This window comes from Podarcis pityusensis (assembly GCF_964106645.2).
Source record: "Podarcis pityusensis genome assembly, chromosome: 13".
Lineage (NCBI taxonomy): Eukaryota > Metazoa > Chordata > Lepidosauria > Squamata > Lacertidae > Podarcis > Podarcis pityusensis.
In genome coordinates, this window is record NC_138038.1 from 46,078,996 (window position 1) to 46,090,836 (window position 11,841).

The 11,841-nt window shown below is 44.5% G+C and overlaps 1 long non-coding RNA gene and 1 pseudogene across 2 annotated transcripts; both read right to left on the reverse strand.

Annotated features, from left to right (window-relative positions):
* Nucleotides 1–2,305: 2,305 nt before the first annotated feature.
* LOC308461730 lies at nt 2,306–4,691 on the reverse strand. Its single transcript, XR_013978958.1, has 2 exons — nt 4,020–4,691; nt 2,306–3,454 (listed from the first exon to the last, which is right to left on the reverse strand). It is a non-coding gene; the product is annotated as an uncharacterized lncRNA (long non-coding RNA).
* Nucleotides 4,692–10,204: 5,513 nt separating this feature from the next.
* Nucleotides 10,205–11,174, reverse strand: LOC308461924 (olfactory receptor 6X1-like; annotated as a pseudogene). Its single transcript has one exon. The product of its transcript is annotated as an olfactory receptor 6X1-like (transcript).
* Nucleotides 11,175–11,841: the final 667 nt, after the last annotated feature.

Sequence of the window (11,841 nt, forward strand, 5' to 3'; positions counted from 1 at the left end):
TGAAGGGGAATTGTGTGTGCGTCCTATGGAGCGAATGCAGGCTTTCGCTGAAGCCTGGAGAGCTAGAGGGGTCGGTGCGCACCGACCCCTCTCGCTCTCCAGGCTTCAGGAAGCTATCTGCAAGCCTTCGGAGCACGGCGGGAGTTCCTGCCGGGCTCTTCAGGCTTGCGGATAGTAGCCTGCATCCCGAAGCCCGGGGAGCGCTCCACAGCGCACCCCCGGGCTTCGGGCAGATATCTGCAAGCCTGGGGAGCCCGGGCTTTTTTTCTTTATTCCCCCCCCAAAAAAAAACTAGGTGCGCCCTATGGTCCGGTGCGCCCTATAGAGCGAAAAATACGGTACCCCTTCAAAGCATCCAAGTTCTACATTGGCTCCCAGTACGTTTCTGAGCACAATTCAAAGTGTCGGTGCTGACCTTTAAAGCCCTAAATGGCCTTGGCCCAGTATAGCTGAAGGAGATTCTCCACCCCCATCGTTCAGCCTGGACTCTGAGGTCCAGCTCTGAGGGCCTTCTGGTGGTTCCCTCACTGCAAGAAGTGAGGTTACAGGGAACCAGGCAGAGGACCTTCTCGGTAGTGGCACCCGCCCTGTGGAATGCCCTCCCATCAGATGTCAAGGAAAGAAACAACTATCTGACTTTTAGAAAACAACTGAAGGCAGCCCTGTTTAGGGACTTTTTAAATGTTTGATGTTTTATTGTGTTTTTAATATTCTGTTGGGAGCTACCCAGAGTGGCTGGAGAAACCCAGTCAAATGGACCGGGTATAAATAATAAGTTGTTGTTGCTGCTATTATTATTACTACTACTACTACTACCACTACTACTACTGTTACTACTATTGTCACTATCACTACCTCCTGTGGAAACAAGTTCCATAGTTTAACTGTGAAAAAATACGTTCTTTTATCTGTCCTTAATCTTACAACATTCAGCTTTATTGCTCCAGCTACAACATTCAGCTAAAATTCCCAGAGTGGTTTAACAACCAATCCTTCTGCCCAGGGAACTCTGGGAATTGTTGTGTTCCAAGGAGAATACGGGTCTCCTAACAACTCAGTGGTCCCTTAATAAATGACATTTGCCATGATTCTTTGAGGAAGCCATGACCATTTATCATGGAATGATGCTACTTTAATGAATATTGCAGTTGGGGCCTAATACCAAACAGTAGGTTTATTTTCCCAATGTATCATTTTATTGCCTATTTCTTTTTTTAAAGGGTGGTGCTTGAGAACACAACTTGTACAGCTGGGATTCTCACAAACCTCTTTCGAAGCTTAAACCTCATCTTTCGTTACAGTGACAGAAAGCATTGCTAAAAACTCAAGCACACACGTAGAAAAGAATTACCCTGATTAGCACATTTGCGGTTGGTGGCCGTTGGCTCATGTTATCACCTCTGAAATATTTTTGTCTAGATATTTCTCAGAATCCTGACACCTGGGTATTTCAGTAGTGGCCACTGGATGTCATTTGAAAGCTCCATCAAGAACAAACTGGTTGAGATAATGAAGTTATGAGAAAGCAGAAATACGAATCACCGTTATTCAGGGTCTAAGGAGGAGGAGGTAGTTTTGGTTTCTTGATGAAATATGCCTAGTTCAGAAATAGGTCTAATTTTTGACAGTTTTAACAGGGTTCCCCCCACCCTTAATTGGACACCTGTTCCTTTTGGGGAAATATGTGTAGTTGTAATAATTTATTACCTGGACACAATAAAGTTGATCATCATAGTCTAATGATAAATTGCATACAGTAGTAACTGAAAATATCTTGTTGGCATCCATCTGTTTCAGGAGACAATGGAGCGAGCCATTTTACACAAACCAATATATTAGCAGCACCAAAGTGACATTCCTGGGGCGCAAGCGTGGACAGTGTGTATGGAGGTTCTGGGCTGCCCAGACAAGACCACCCCCTCAGCCTGGCTGATGTGGTCCAAAGGAAAGTAGAGCAATACATTTGGCACCAGCTTGGCTTCAGGAGTTGCCAGAAGGAGGTGTACAAGGCATCATCCAACCATCTAGGGCAGGCATGGCCAAACCTGACCCTCCAGCTGCTTTGGGACTACAATTCCCATCATCCCTGACCACTGGTCCTGTTAGGTAGGGATGATGGGAGTTGTAGTTCCAAAACAGCTGGAGGGCCAAGTTTGGCCATGCCTGATCTAAGGACTCCACTCCGGAATTGTGTAGGGTTTACTCCTTAGATAGGGTTGCCATATTTCAAACATTGATGAGCATTTTTCTGCCAAATCACATGAAAAAGTGATGTTTTATGCTATTTTTTATGGAAAATCAGCAAAAACTACCGTATTTTTCGCACCATAGGACGCACTTTTTCCCTCCTAAAAAGCAAGGGAAAATGTGTGTGCGTCCTATGGAGCGAATGCAGGGGGGAGGCAGGCGGGAAAAGCCCTCAAGAGCCGCACACAAGCTTCGTGCGCTCTTGCGGACTTTTCTCTAGGAGGGAGAAGGGACTGACTGGCTGCAGCAGTCCCTTCTCCCTCCTGGGGGAAAAGCCCCCAAGAGCGGCACCCTCTTTAAAGGCTGCGCGGCTCCTGCGGGCTTTTCTACGAGGTGGGGGAATCCCCCCACCTCCCAGAAAAGCCAGGAGAAGCCGCACAGCCCCTTTAAAGAGCGCGCGGCTTCTGCGGGAGTTGGGGGAAGCTGCAGCAGATTCCCTCCTCCCGGGCTCCCTTTGAAGCGGCAATGTGGGAGGGGAGCAGCTTACACTCGTGTAAGCAGCTCCTCTCCCACTTTCCTGCTTCAAAGCAACCACGGAGGAGGGAAAGAGGGGACTCATGGATCCTCTTCGCTGCTCGAGGCTGCAGCAGATTCCCTCCTCCCGGGCTCCCTTTGAAGCAGCAAAGTGGGAGGGGAGCAGCTTACACTCGTGTAAGCAGCTCCTCTCCCACTTTCCTGCTTCAAAGCAACCACGGAGGAGGGAAAGAGGGGACCCATGGATCCTCTTCGCTGCTCGAGGCTGCAGCAGATTCCCTCCTCCCGGGCTCCCTTTGAAGCAGCAAAGTGGGAGGGGAGCAGCTTACACTCGTGTAAGCAGCTCCTCTCCCACTTTCCTCCTTCAAAGCAACTACGGAGGAGGGAAGGAAGGGGACCATGGATCCTCCGCTGCTGGAGGCTTCAGCGGATTCCTCCTCCGTAATTGCTTTGAAGCAGGAAAGTGGGAGGGGGGCAGTTTACACTCGTGTAAGCAGCTCCTCTCCCACTTTCCTGCTTCAAAGCAACCACGGATGAGGGAAAGAGGGGACCCATGGATCCTCTTCGCTGCTCGAGGCTGCAGCAGATTCCCTCCTCCCGGGCTCCCTTTGAAGCAGCAAAGTGGGAGGGGAGCAGCTTACACTCGTGTAAGCAGCTCCTCTCCCACTTTCCTCCTTCAAAGCAACTACGGAGGAGGGAAGGAAGGGGACCATGGATCCTCCGCTGCTGGAGGCTTCAGCGGATTCCTCCTCCGTAATTGCTTTGAAGCAGGAAAGTGGGAGGGGGGCAGTTTACACTCGTGTAAGCAGCTCCTCTCCCACTTTCCTGCTTCAAAGCAACCACGGAGGAGGGAAAGAGGGGACCCATGGATCCTCTTCGCTGCTCGAGGCTGCAGCAGATTCCCTCCTCCCGGGCTCCCTTTGAAGCAGCAAAGTGGGAGGGGAGCAGCTTACACTCGTGTAAGCAGCTCCTCTCCCACTTTCCTCCTTCAAAGCAACTACGGAGGAGAGAAGGAAGGGGACCATGGATCCTCCGCTGCTGGAGGCTTCAGCGGATTCCTCCTCCGTAATTGCTTTGAAGCAGCAAAGTGGGAGGGGAGCAGCTTACACTCGTGTAAGCAGCTCCTCTCCCACTTTCCTCCTTCAAAGCAACCACGGAGGAGAGAAGGAAGGGGACCATGGATCCTCCGCTGCTCACGGCTGCAGCGGATTCCTCCTCCTTGATTGCTGGGAGTTTCTCTGGGCAGGAATTCCCTCAGCTTAAGTGGGGTGGGGGAAGTGTGGCAGGTAGGGGGGTACTGAGAGACACATGTCTCTCAGATGAAAATTGGGAGTGGGCATTGTGTGAAGTGGCTGTGGATCTCCTGCCGCAGAACTGTAGGACTGTATAGAGTTGGGAGGGCCACCCAAGGGTCATCTAGCCCAGCCCCCTCACAATGTAGGAATCACAGCTAAAGAACGCCAGGCAGACGGTCCCCCAACCGCTGCTTAAAAGCCTCCAGTGGTGGAGACCCAAACACCTTCCGAGGTCATAGAATTGCAGGGTTGGAAGGGAACCCCAGGAGTCATCTAGTCCAGCCCCGGTGGACAGCGGGCGCAATCCATCCCGTTGCGCAGGACTAAAGATGCTGTGCAAGGCTAAAGAAGAAGCCAAGGCAGTGAGCGGGATGGATCGCGCTTGCTGCCTTGTCTTCTTTAGCTGCACTGGAGAGGTTTAGCTCCTGGCTGGAGAGGTTGCGCGGCTATAGATCCCGCGCACTGTCTTGGCTTCTTTGCTCTTTGGGGCTGGGGGGGGGGAACCCGGGCTTCCCCCGCAGCCCCGAGAAGCTCTGGGAGAAGTGGACAGGCTGCATGCAGCCTGTCCGTTGCTCTTTGGGGCTGGGGGGGGGATAATATTTTTTTCCTTGATTTCCCCCTCTAAAAACTAGGTGCGTCCTGTGGTCCGGTGCGTCCAATAGAGCGAAAAATACGGTACATTGCCGACATGAGTTGCCACATGTCCGGATTTCCCGGGACATTTTGCTGATTTCCGCCCAGACACTGCTACCAACTACAGTATTCTGGATATGTCTGGGAAATTCCAGACATATGACAACTCTGCCTTAGGCTTTTCTTCTCCCAAAGATATCCCACAAAACAACAGTGGTGGCAGCCATGTTAGTGTGCAAAAAACACTACAGTTTGGTGATACAAGACATTTTATGGCAGCGTAAGCTTGAACCTTGCATCTAAGTGAGCTCTGATCCAAACAAAGCTTTTACCATAACGTGTGGGTTAGGTTGCATTCATACAGCAGTTTATTCAAATTCATGGATGTTTCCCTGTGGAGATTATGTTTTTGCTGATAAAGAGTTAACTCCATCTTTGAACTGTGTGATTTACTGACTGGCACGCTCTGAGACAGTTGGAATGGGTAGCTATGGGGTGCTGTTTGTGGGGCTTTTAGATGCCCAGTTATTCTACTTTCTTTTTTTTTTTTATAAATGATTTTTATTAAAGTTTCAATAGAAAGTTAGACAGAAAGACATAAAAAAGAAATACACAAATACACAATACATAATCCAAAAAAGGGAAGATAAACACAAAAAAAACAAAAAGGAGAAAAAACAGAAAAAAACAGAACAATTAAAAACAATTAAAAACAATATCACTTTTTCATTTCCGTTTTTAAATTTACTTATTTTCTGGACTTCCTCATACCTCCCTCTTTTGTATTCCAGTCCAAATTGTTTGTCCAGCAATTTCTTTTCCACTTTTTTAATCCCAGTCTTTAATCTTAGTATAATATAACATCAAAGTTTTACCTCTTAAGTACCAAATTTCCATTTCCTTAAACTTCTTTAATCCTAATTTTTAATCTTGATCTATCTATAACTTTATCCTGTACAGCTGGAAACCACTTATTTTCAATCCAACATCACTCTAACATTCATTAATTTTGCAGTGTTTCTGTAGATAATCTTTAAATTTCTTCCAATCTTCCTCCACCGACTCTTCTCCCTGGTCACGGATTCTACCAGTCATTTCCGCCAGTTCCATATAGTCCATCAGTTTCATCTGCCATTCCTCCAGCGTGGGAAGTTCTTGTGTCTTCCAATACTTTGCGATGAGTATTCTTGCTGCTGTTGTTGCATACATAAAGAAAGTTCTATCCTTTTTTAACACCATTAGGCCGACTATGCCCAGGAGAAAGGCCTCTGGTTTCTTAGGGAAGGTATATTTGAATACCTTTTTTAATTCATTATATATCATTTCCCAGAAAGCCTTAATCTTTGGGCACGTCCACCAAAGGTGAAAAAATGTACCTTCAGTTTCTTTACATTTCCAACATTTATTATCGGGCAAGTGATAGATTTTTGCAAGCTTGACTGGGGTTATGTACCACCTGTATATCATTTTCATAATATTCTCTCTTAAGGCATTACATGCCGTAAATTTCATACCTGTGGTCCACAACTGTTCCCAGTCAGCAAACATAATGTTATGTCCAATGTCCTGTGCCCATTTAATCATAGCCGATTTTACCGTTTCATCCTGAGTATTCCATTTCAGCAGCAAGTTATACATTCTTGACAAATTCTTAGTTTTGGGTTCTAACAGTTCAGTTTCTAATTTTGATCTTTCCACCTGGAAGCCAATTTTCTTGTCCAATTTAAATGCCTTCATTATCTGAAAATAATGAAGCCAGTCTCGCACTTTGTTTTTTAATTTTTCAAAACTCTGCAATTTCAGTCTATCTCCGTCTTGTTCCAAAATTTCCCAATATTTCGGCCATTTGACCTCCATATTGACCCAATTATTCTACTTTCTTGTGTCTGGGCTAGAGAGACAGAACATTCCATGTCCATCATCTAGACTTGCAGAATATTATTATTATTATTATTATTATTATTATTATTATTATGCCAGAGATGGCAAATCCATGTCCTTCCAGATGTTGCTGGACTTCAGCTCTCATCATGATGGTCTGGGGCTGATGGGAGTTGGAGTCCAATACTGGGAGGTCTAGATGTTTCTCATCCCTTCATGGCTTTCCAATTTCACAGACCTCATCCAATTATTAAAGGAAGGGCTTCAGGTAGGGATAACCATGAGATGTAAATGCTGGTCACCATTTATGATGGTCATTTTTTAAAAAATCCTCAATTATTTAATAAGGAAACATATTTTATTCTCCAAAGCAAAGGTATCAGACTGCTATTTTGCCACTAGGAAAGAGCAGGTGACAGTTTCAGATGTATTGGGAAGTACCAAGACTTTTAGGTTTTGAGTTTCATTCTAAGTGCAGAAATATGAAACTGAGAAGCAGAACTAATGATGAATGTTTGAAACAGTTGTAGTTGTGCCAGGTGTATGAGAGAGAAGAGCAGAGAGAGAATGTTAGGTATAGGATGGGGACATTTCATGGCCCTCATTCTTTAATTATTTTAGCATCATGTTTAACTCATTAATCCTCCCAGTGTCATGGCTTCATCCACTTAACAAACACATGCATTTCTCTCTTTCTTAATGTATATACATAGACATTATGTACGGAGTATGTAGACAAGAGAGCAAGAGAGGGAAGCAGAATTCAATAAATGCACACAACTGATGAAGCACTTCTTCAGCTTACACAAATGTTTGCAACTTCTTTTTTATAACTTCTTTTTCTTAACTTCAGGTCTACGAAATCCTATTCCAATTTTCACTATGGATGAACTAATTTTGACAGTTTGTTGGCCCAGTGTCACTGTTCAAATCTCAATTTAATCCAAGGTATCTCTGAAATATTTCATTCTTCATCCTCATGCTACTTCTTCATTCCTCGTCTCTTTGTGTGCTGAGATTAACCCAGGAAGTCTTCCATTAACCATAGTTAACTGTTCCATCTGAACCAATAAACTATCATTATAAGATTTGGAATAAGCTAGGCTCTTAAACTATGGTTTAGAACGGGTTTAAATCTTGGTTTGCCCTGATCCTGGTGAACCTAGCCTGTTGGTTCATATATAACTGGAGTCTATGGTTAATGGAAGACTTCCTGGATTAATCCAGCACACTAAGAATATGGAGAGAAAGGGCATAAAGCTTGTGCATATTTCAGTTCAATAAAATGAGTTATATATGTTTGAATCAGATCATTAACTGCAATAAAGACACCACAGAATACAGGAAGGGCATCTCATAAATAAAAGTATGTATATGTTTAAAGTACTATGCATCTACACATGTACCCAGACAGCAGTGAGAATGGAGGCAAAGATGTCATCCAATCATCAACATTATTTTATTTCATTGCGTATTAATCCCACCACAACCAGTAATTTGAGGGACGGCCTTCTCTTCTGCAGAACACCCAAGTCAATGTGTTATTCTTAGGCTGCTACCAAGTCTGGGCGGACTTACAAACACTGTTCTTTGGGGGTTCCAGACTTACTTGTTATGTGGTCAAAGATGCTCATAATTTATGAAGTGCAAAGGTCTTCCTTCCTAATGCTTTTTGTGAAGCATCTTTGACCTCATTGTTCCTGATGGTGTATATGAAAAGGTTCAGCACTGGGACGACGATCATGTTCAATACAGACACAACTTTCACCAACTTGAATGAAGCTCTTGTGACAGTAGCTCTTAAGTAGATGAAAAGGACTGCTCCATGCGAGATGCTGACCACAATGAGATGGAAGGCACAGGTGGAGAAGGCCCTCTGCTGTCAGTGATGTTGGAGATGCAGAAGGAAAGCAACATCACCACAACAATCATTGTTTATGTGCCTCTATAACAAACTCTGTGTCCACAATACCTGCCCCCCAAAAAAGCTGTACATAGAAGGGTGTTGATTTTCTTTTCTTTGCTTAGATAAAGAACCAAGGGCAGAGGTAAAACCATGTTTCCTTCAACAGTGCCCATCTTTCAAGGAGATTTAACCAACTTTCCCTGTAAAAGATATTTCATTGATGGTCTAATTGCACTTCTGATTCACACATGAAAGGGATATTTCATCTACACCTTGCAAAGCCCTTCTTACAAATCGTATAACACTAATGAAAAGTTATTTCACCAGTCACACTTCTCTGAAGTCTCTCAGCCTCACTTACCTCACAGAGTGTTTGTTGTGGGGGAGGAAGGGAAAGGAGAATGTTAGCCGCTTTGAGACTCCTTAGGGTAGTGATAAAGCGGGATATCAAATCCAAAAACTCCTCTTCTCCAAAAGTTCTGGGATTCTGTCTCTAGGGCTGTGCCCCTTTGAGATTTCCCATCAGAAACACCCAAAGCTGAAGGTTGGATCAGGTAATGTTGAGTCAGCCAGGCCCCACATGTGTTGATGTTCCGTAAAGAATTCAATGCTTTATTTGTCATCCTTCACATATTCTAAAAGTCTCCATTTTCCCATGTATTTTTTTCTGGAATTTCCTTTAGAGTAATGTATGGAAGCAAGAATTCAATCATGCAATATTTTACACAGGTTTCATGGCTGTGTAAGGTTCAAAGGTTGGCTACAGTAGCCCAGGAGTGAGGATCCTTTTTCAACTTGTGTCTCATTCCCTACATGGCAGTGATGTGCTTAGAGCTTAGAAACTGCAAAAGTCTTACTTCCTAAGTCTTATTTTAAAGCACCTTTGACTTCATTATTATGCATTGGTATTGTGGAAATCCCTTTGGTATTTCTTCTTTGGAGATGAAAAGCTGTTTAGAAATCATTTAATAAAAGAAAACTTTGTCTTCCTGGCCACACTATCTTATTACAGCTGGGGTGAGGAATCTGTGGCCCACTAGATGCTGTTAGACTCCAAATCCCAACACGAGTCCCAGTCATCATAGCCAATGAGCAAGGATGATGGGAGTTGTAGTCCAGCAACATTTGGAGGGCCACAGTTTCTTTATCCCCATAGCATCTTCTGAGAGTGCCACCAAGTCTGATAGGACTTCCAGACACCGCTCTTTGGTGTCCCCAGACTGATATGCTATGTAGTCAAAGCTGCTTCGATGCAGGGTCTGGAAATGGACAAGACACCCAAAGAAGGTGGATGAAGCCAGGTATTGGCTTTACTGAGACATTACAGAAGTGTTCTCAGGTTCAGTCCCCATCATCCACAGGTAGGACTGGGGAAAACCTTTGTCTGCAAGCCAGTATTGGTCCTGCCAGTCAGTGTGGACATATCTGACCTAGATGGACCAAGAGTCTGATTCAAAGAAGGCCAATTAATCAGCTATCTCTTGCCGTTATCTGGTAAGTTGGGACATAAGAAGGTAGATTACACTTTCTATACCCATCCATCTATCCATCCATCCATCTCCTCTAATCATCACTAAATTGATTGGCAATGGCACCATTTCAGAATAGAATCAGAGCTGTGGTAAACTTGGATCCAGAGGAGCACAGGGTAAAATTACAGGGGATGATGATGATATATTTATATACTGCCCATCTGACTGGGTTGCTGGGATTCAGGTCTCTGAGAGCACTGAGATAGACAGCAGTCCTTTCCAACCCTAGTCAGTGCTTAGAACTTAGAAACTGCAAACGTCTTCTTTCCTAAGGCTTTTCGTAAAGCATCTTTGACTTCATTATTCCTGATTGTGTATATGAAAGGGTTCAGCACTGGGACGACGATCATGTTCAATACAGACACAGCTTTGACCACACCTAAAGAAGAGCCCTTGACAGAAGGTCTCAAGTAGATGAAAAGACTGACCCATACAAGATGCTGACCACAATCAAATGGGAGGCACAGGTGGAGAAAGCCTTCCACTGTCCACTGGATGAAGTGATACGGAGGATCGTGGAGATGATGAAGATGTAAATTACAACTGTCAAAAGCAGAGAGCTCAGGATCACAGACACAGACACAGCAAAGCCAAGGGCTTCAATGATTTTTGTGTCCCCCCCTGCAATCTTTAGCAAAGCTCCAACATCACAGAAAAAATGATGTACAATGTTGGAGCTACAGAAAGGAAGCCTCACAGCCTTCAACACCTGGAAAATAACTGAGAAAAAGCTGCAAGCCAGGCAGCCAGTGAAAGCTTAAGGCAAACCTGAGAGGTCATGAGGGTGGGGTACCTTAATGGATGGCAGATGGCTAAGTATCTATCAAAGGACATGATAGAAAGAATGAAAAACTCTGTGACACCAAAGAGGAAGTAGAAGAACAACTGTGCCATGCAACAGTGGAAGCAGATCGTGTTCTTTGCCAACAGGAAGTTGACTAGCATCTTCGGCATAAACACAGTAGTGTGTCCAATCTCAATAATAGAGAAGTTGCTAAGGAAGAAGTACATTGGCTTCTGGAGCCGATGGTCCACAGTCATGATGAGAATGACAAGACCATTCCCTGTAAGGCTCAGAAGGTAGAGCAGGAGGATCACCACAAACAAAAAGATATCCATGCCCTGAAAATGGGGGAATCCCAGAAGGATGAATTCTGTCACTCTTGAGCAATTTGTTAAGTCCATCCTTTGAGTCTGCAAGTAGACAGGAGAGAAAAAGAGCTAATGAGGAAAATAGGAAGCTGCCTTCTGGTGAGTCAGACAATAGGGTCATCTAGCTCAGAGTGGTCTATCACACAGTTCGAGGGCTACATGCTTGATCTTGTAAAAGCTTGACCTTGCAACTGTTCTTACAGTTGTGCAGTAACAACAGTTGTGCAGCCCATAAGCATCCCACCATGACCACTCACAGATGGTACGGCAGCAGAAAGCAGACTTAGCATCAGCTCCAGGCATGCTAGCACGGACAAGCCAGGGCAAACCAAGTAGTGAAAAATCTGCCCATTTTGGTTCTCCAAGTTTACCTCCTTCCAAATTTAAAATCCATTAGCTCTTTGCTACAAATTTCTCCCAATCACCACATTTACATATGCAGTTTGGGTTAATATACAATCTCTGTCCATTTAGGGGAATGTAGAATTTGTGTTCCTGGCATTGGGTAATCAGGACAGATTATGGATTCTGCTGGTTTTCTATGATGGCTGTGTGTCTAAACCAGAAACAGTTAAAAACATTCCCTTAACCAGTGATCTAAGGAACAGGGGGTAAACCGAAGTGTTTTCAAATTCCTCCTAAAAGTGAATAATGATGGAGATGGCTACACCTCTCTAAAGAGTGCATTCCATAAATGGGGAACCACCACTGAGCAGACCCT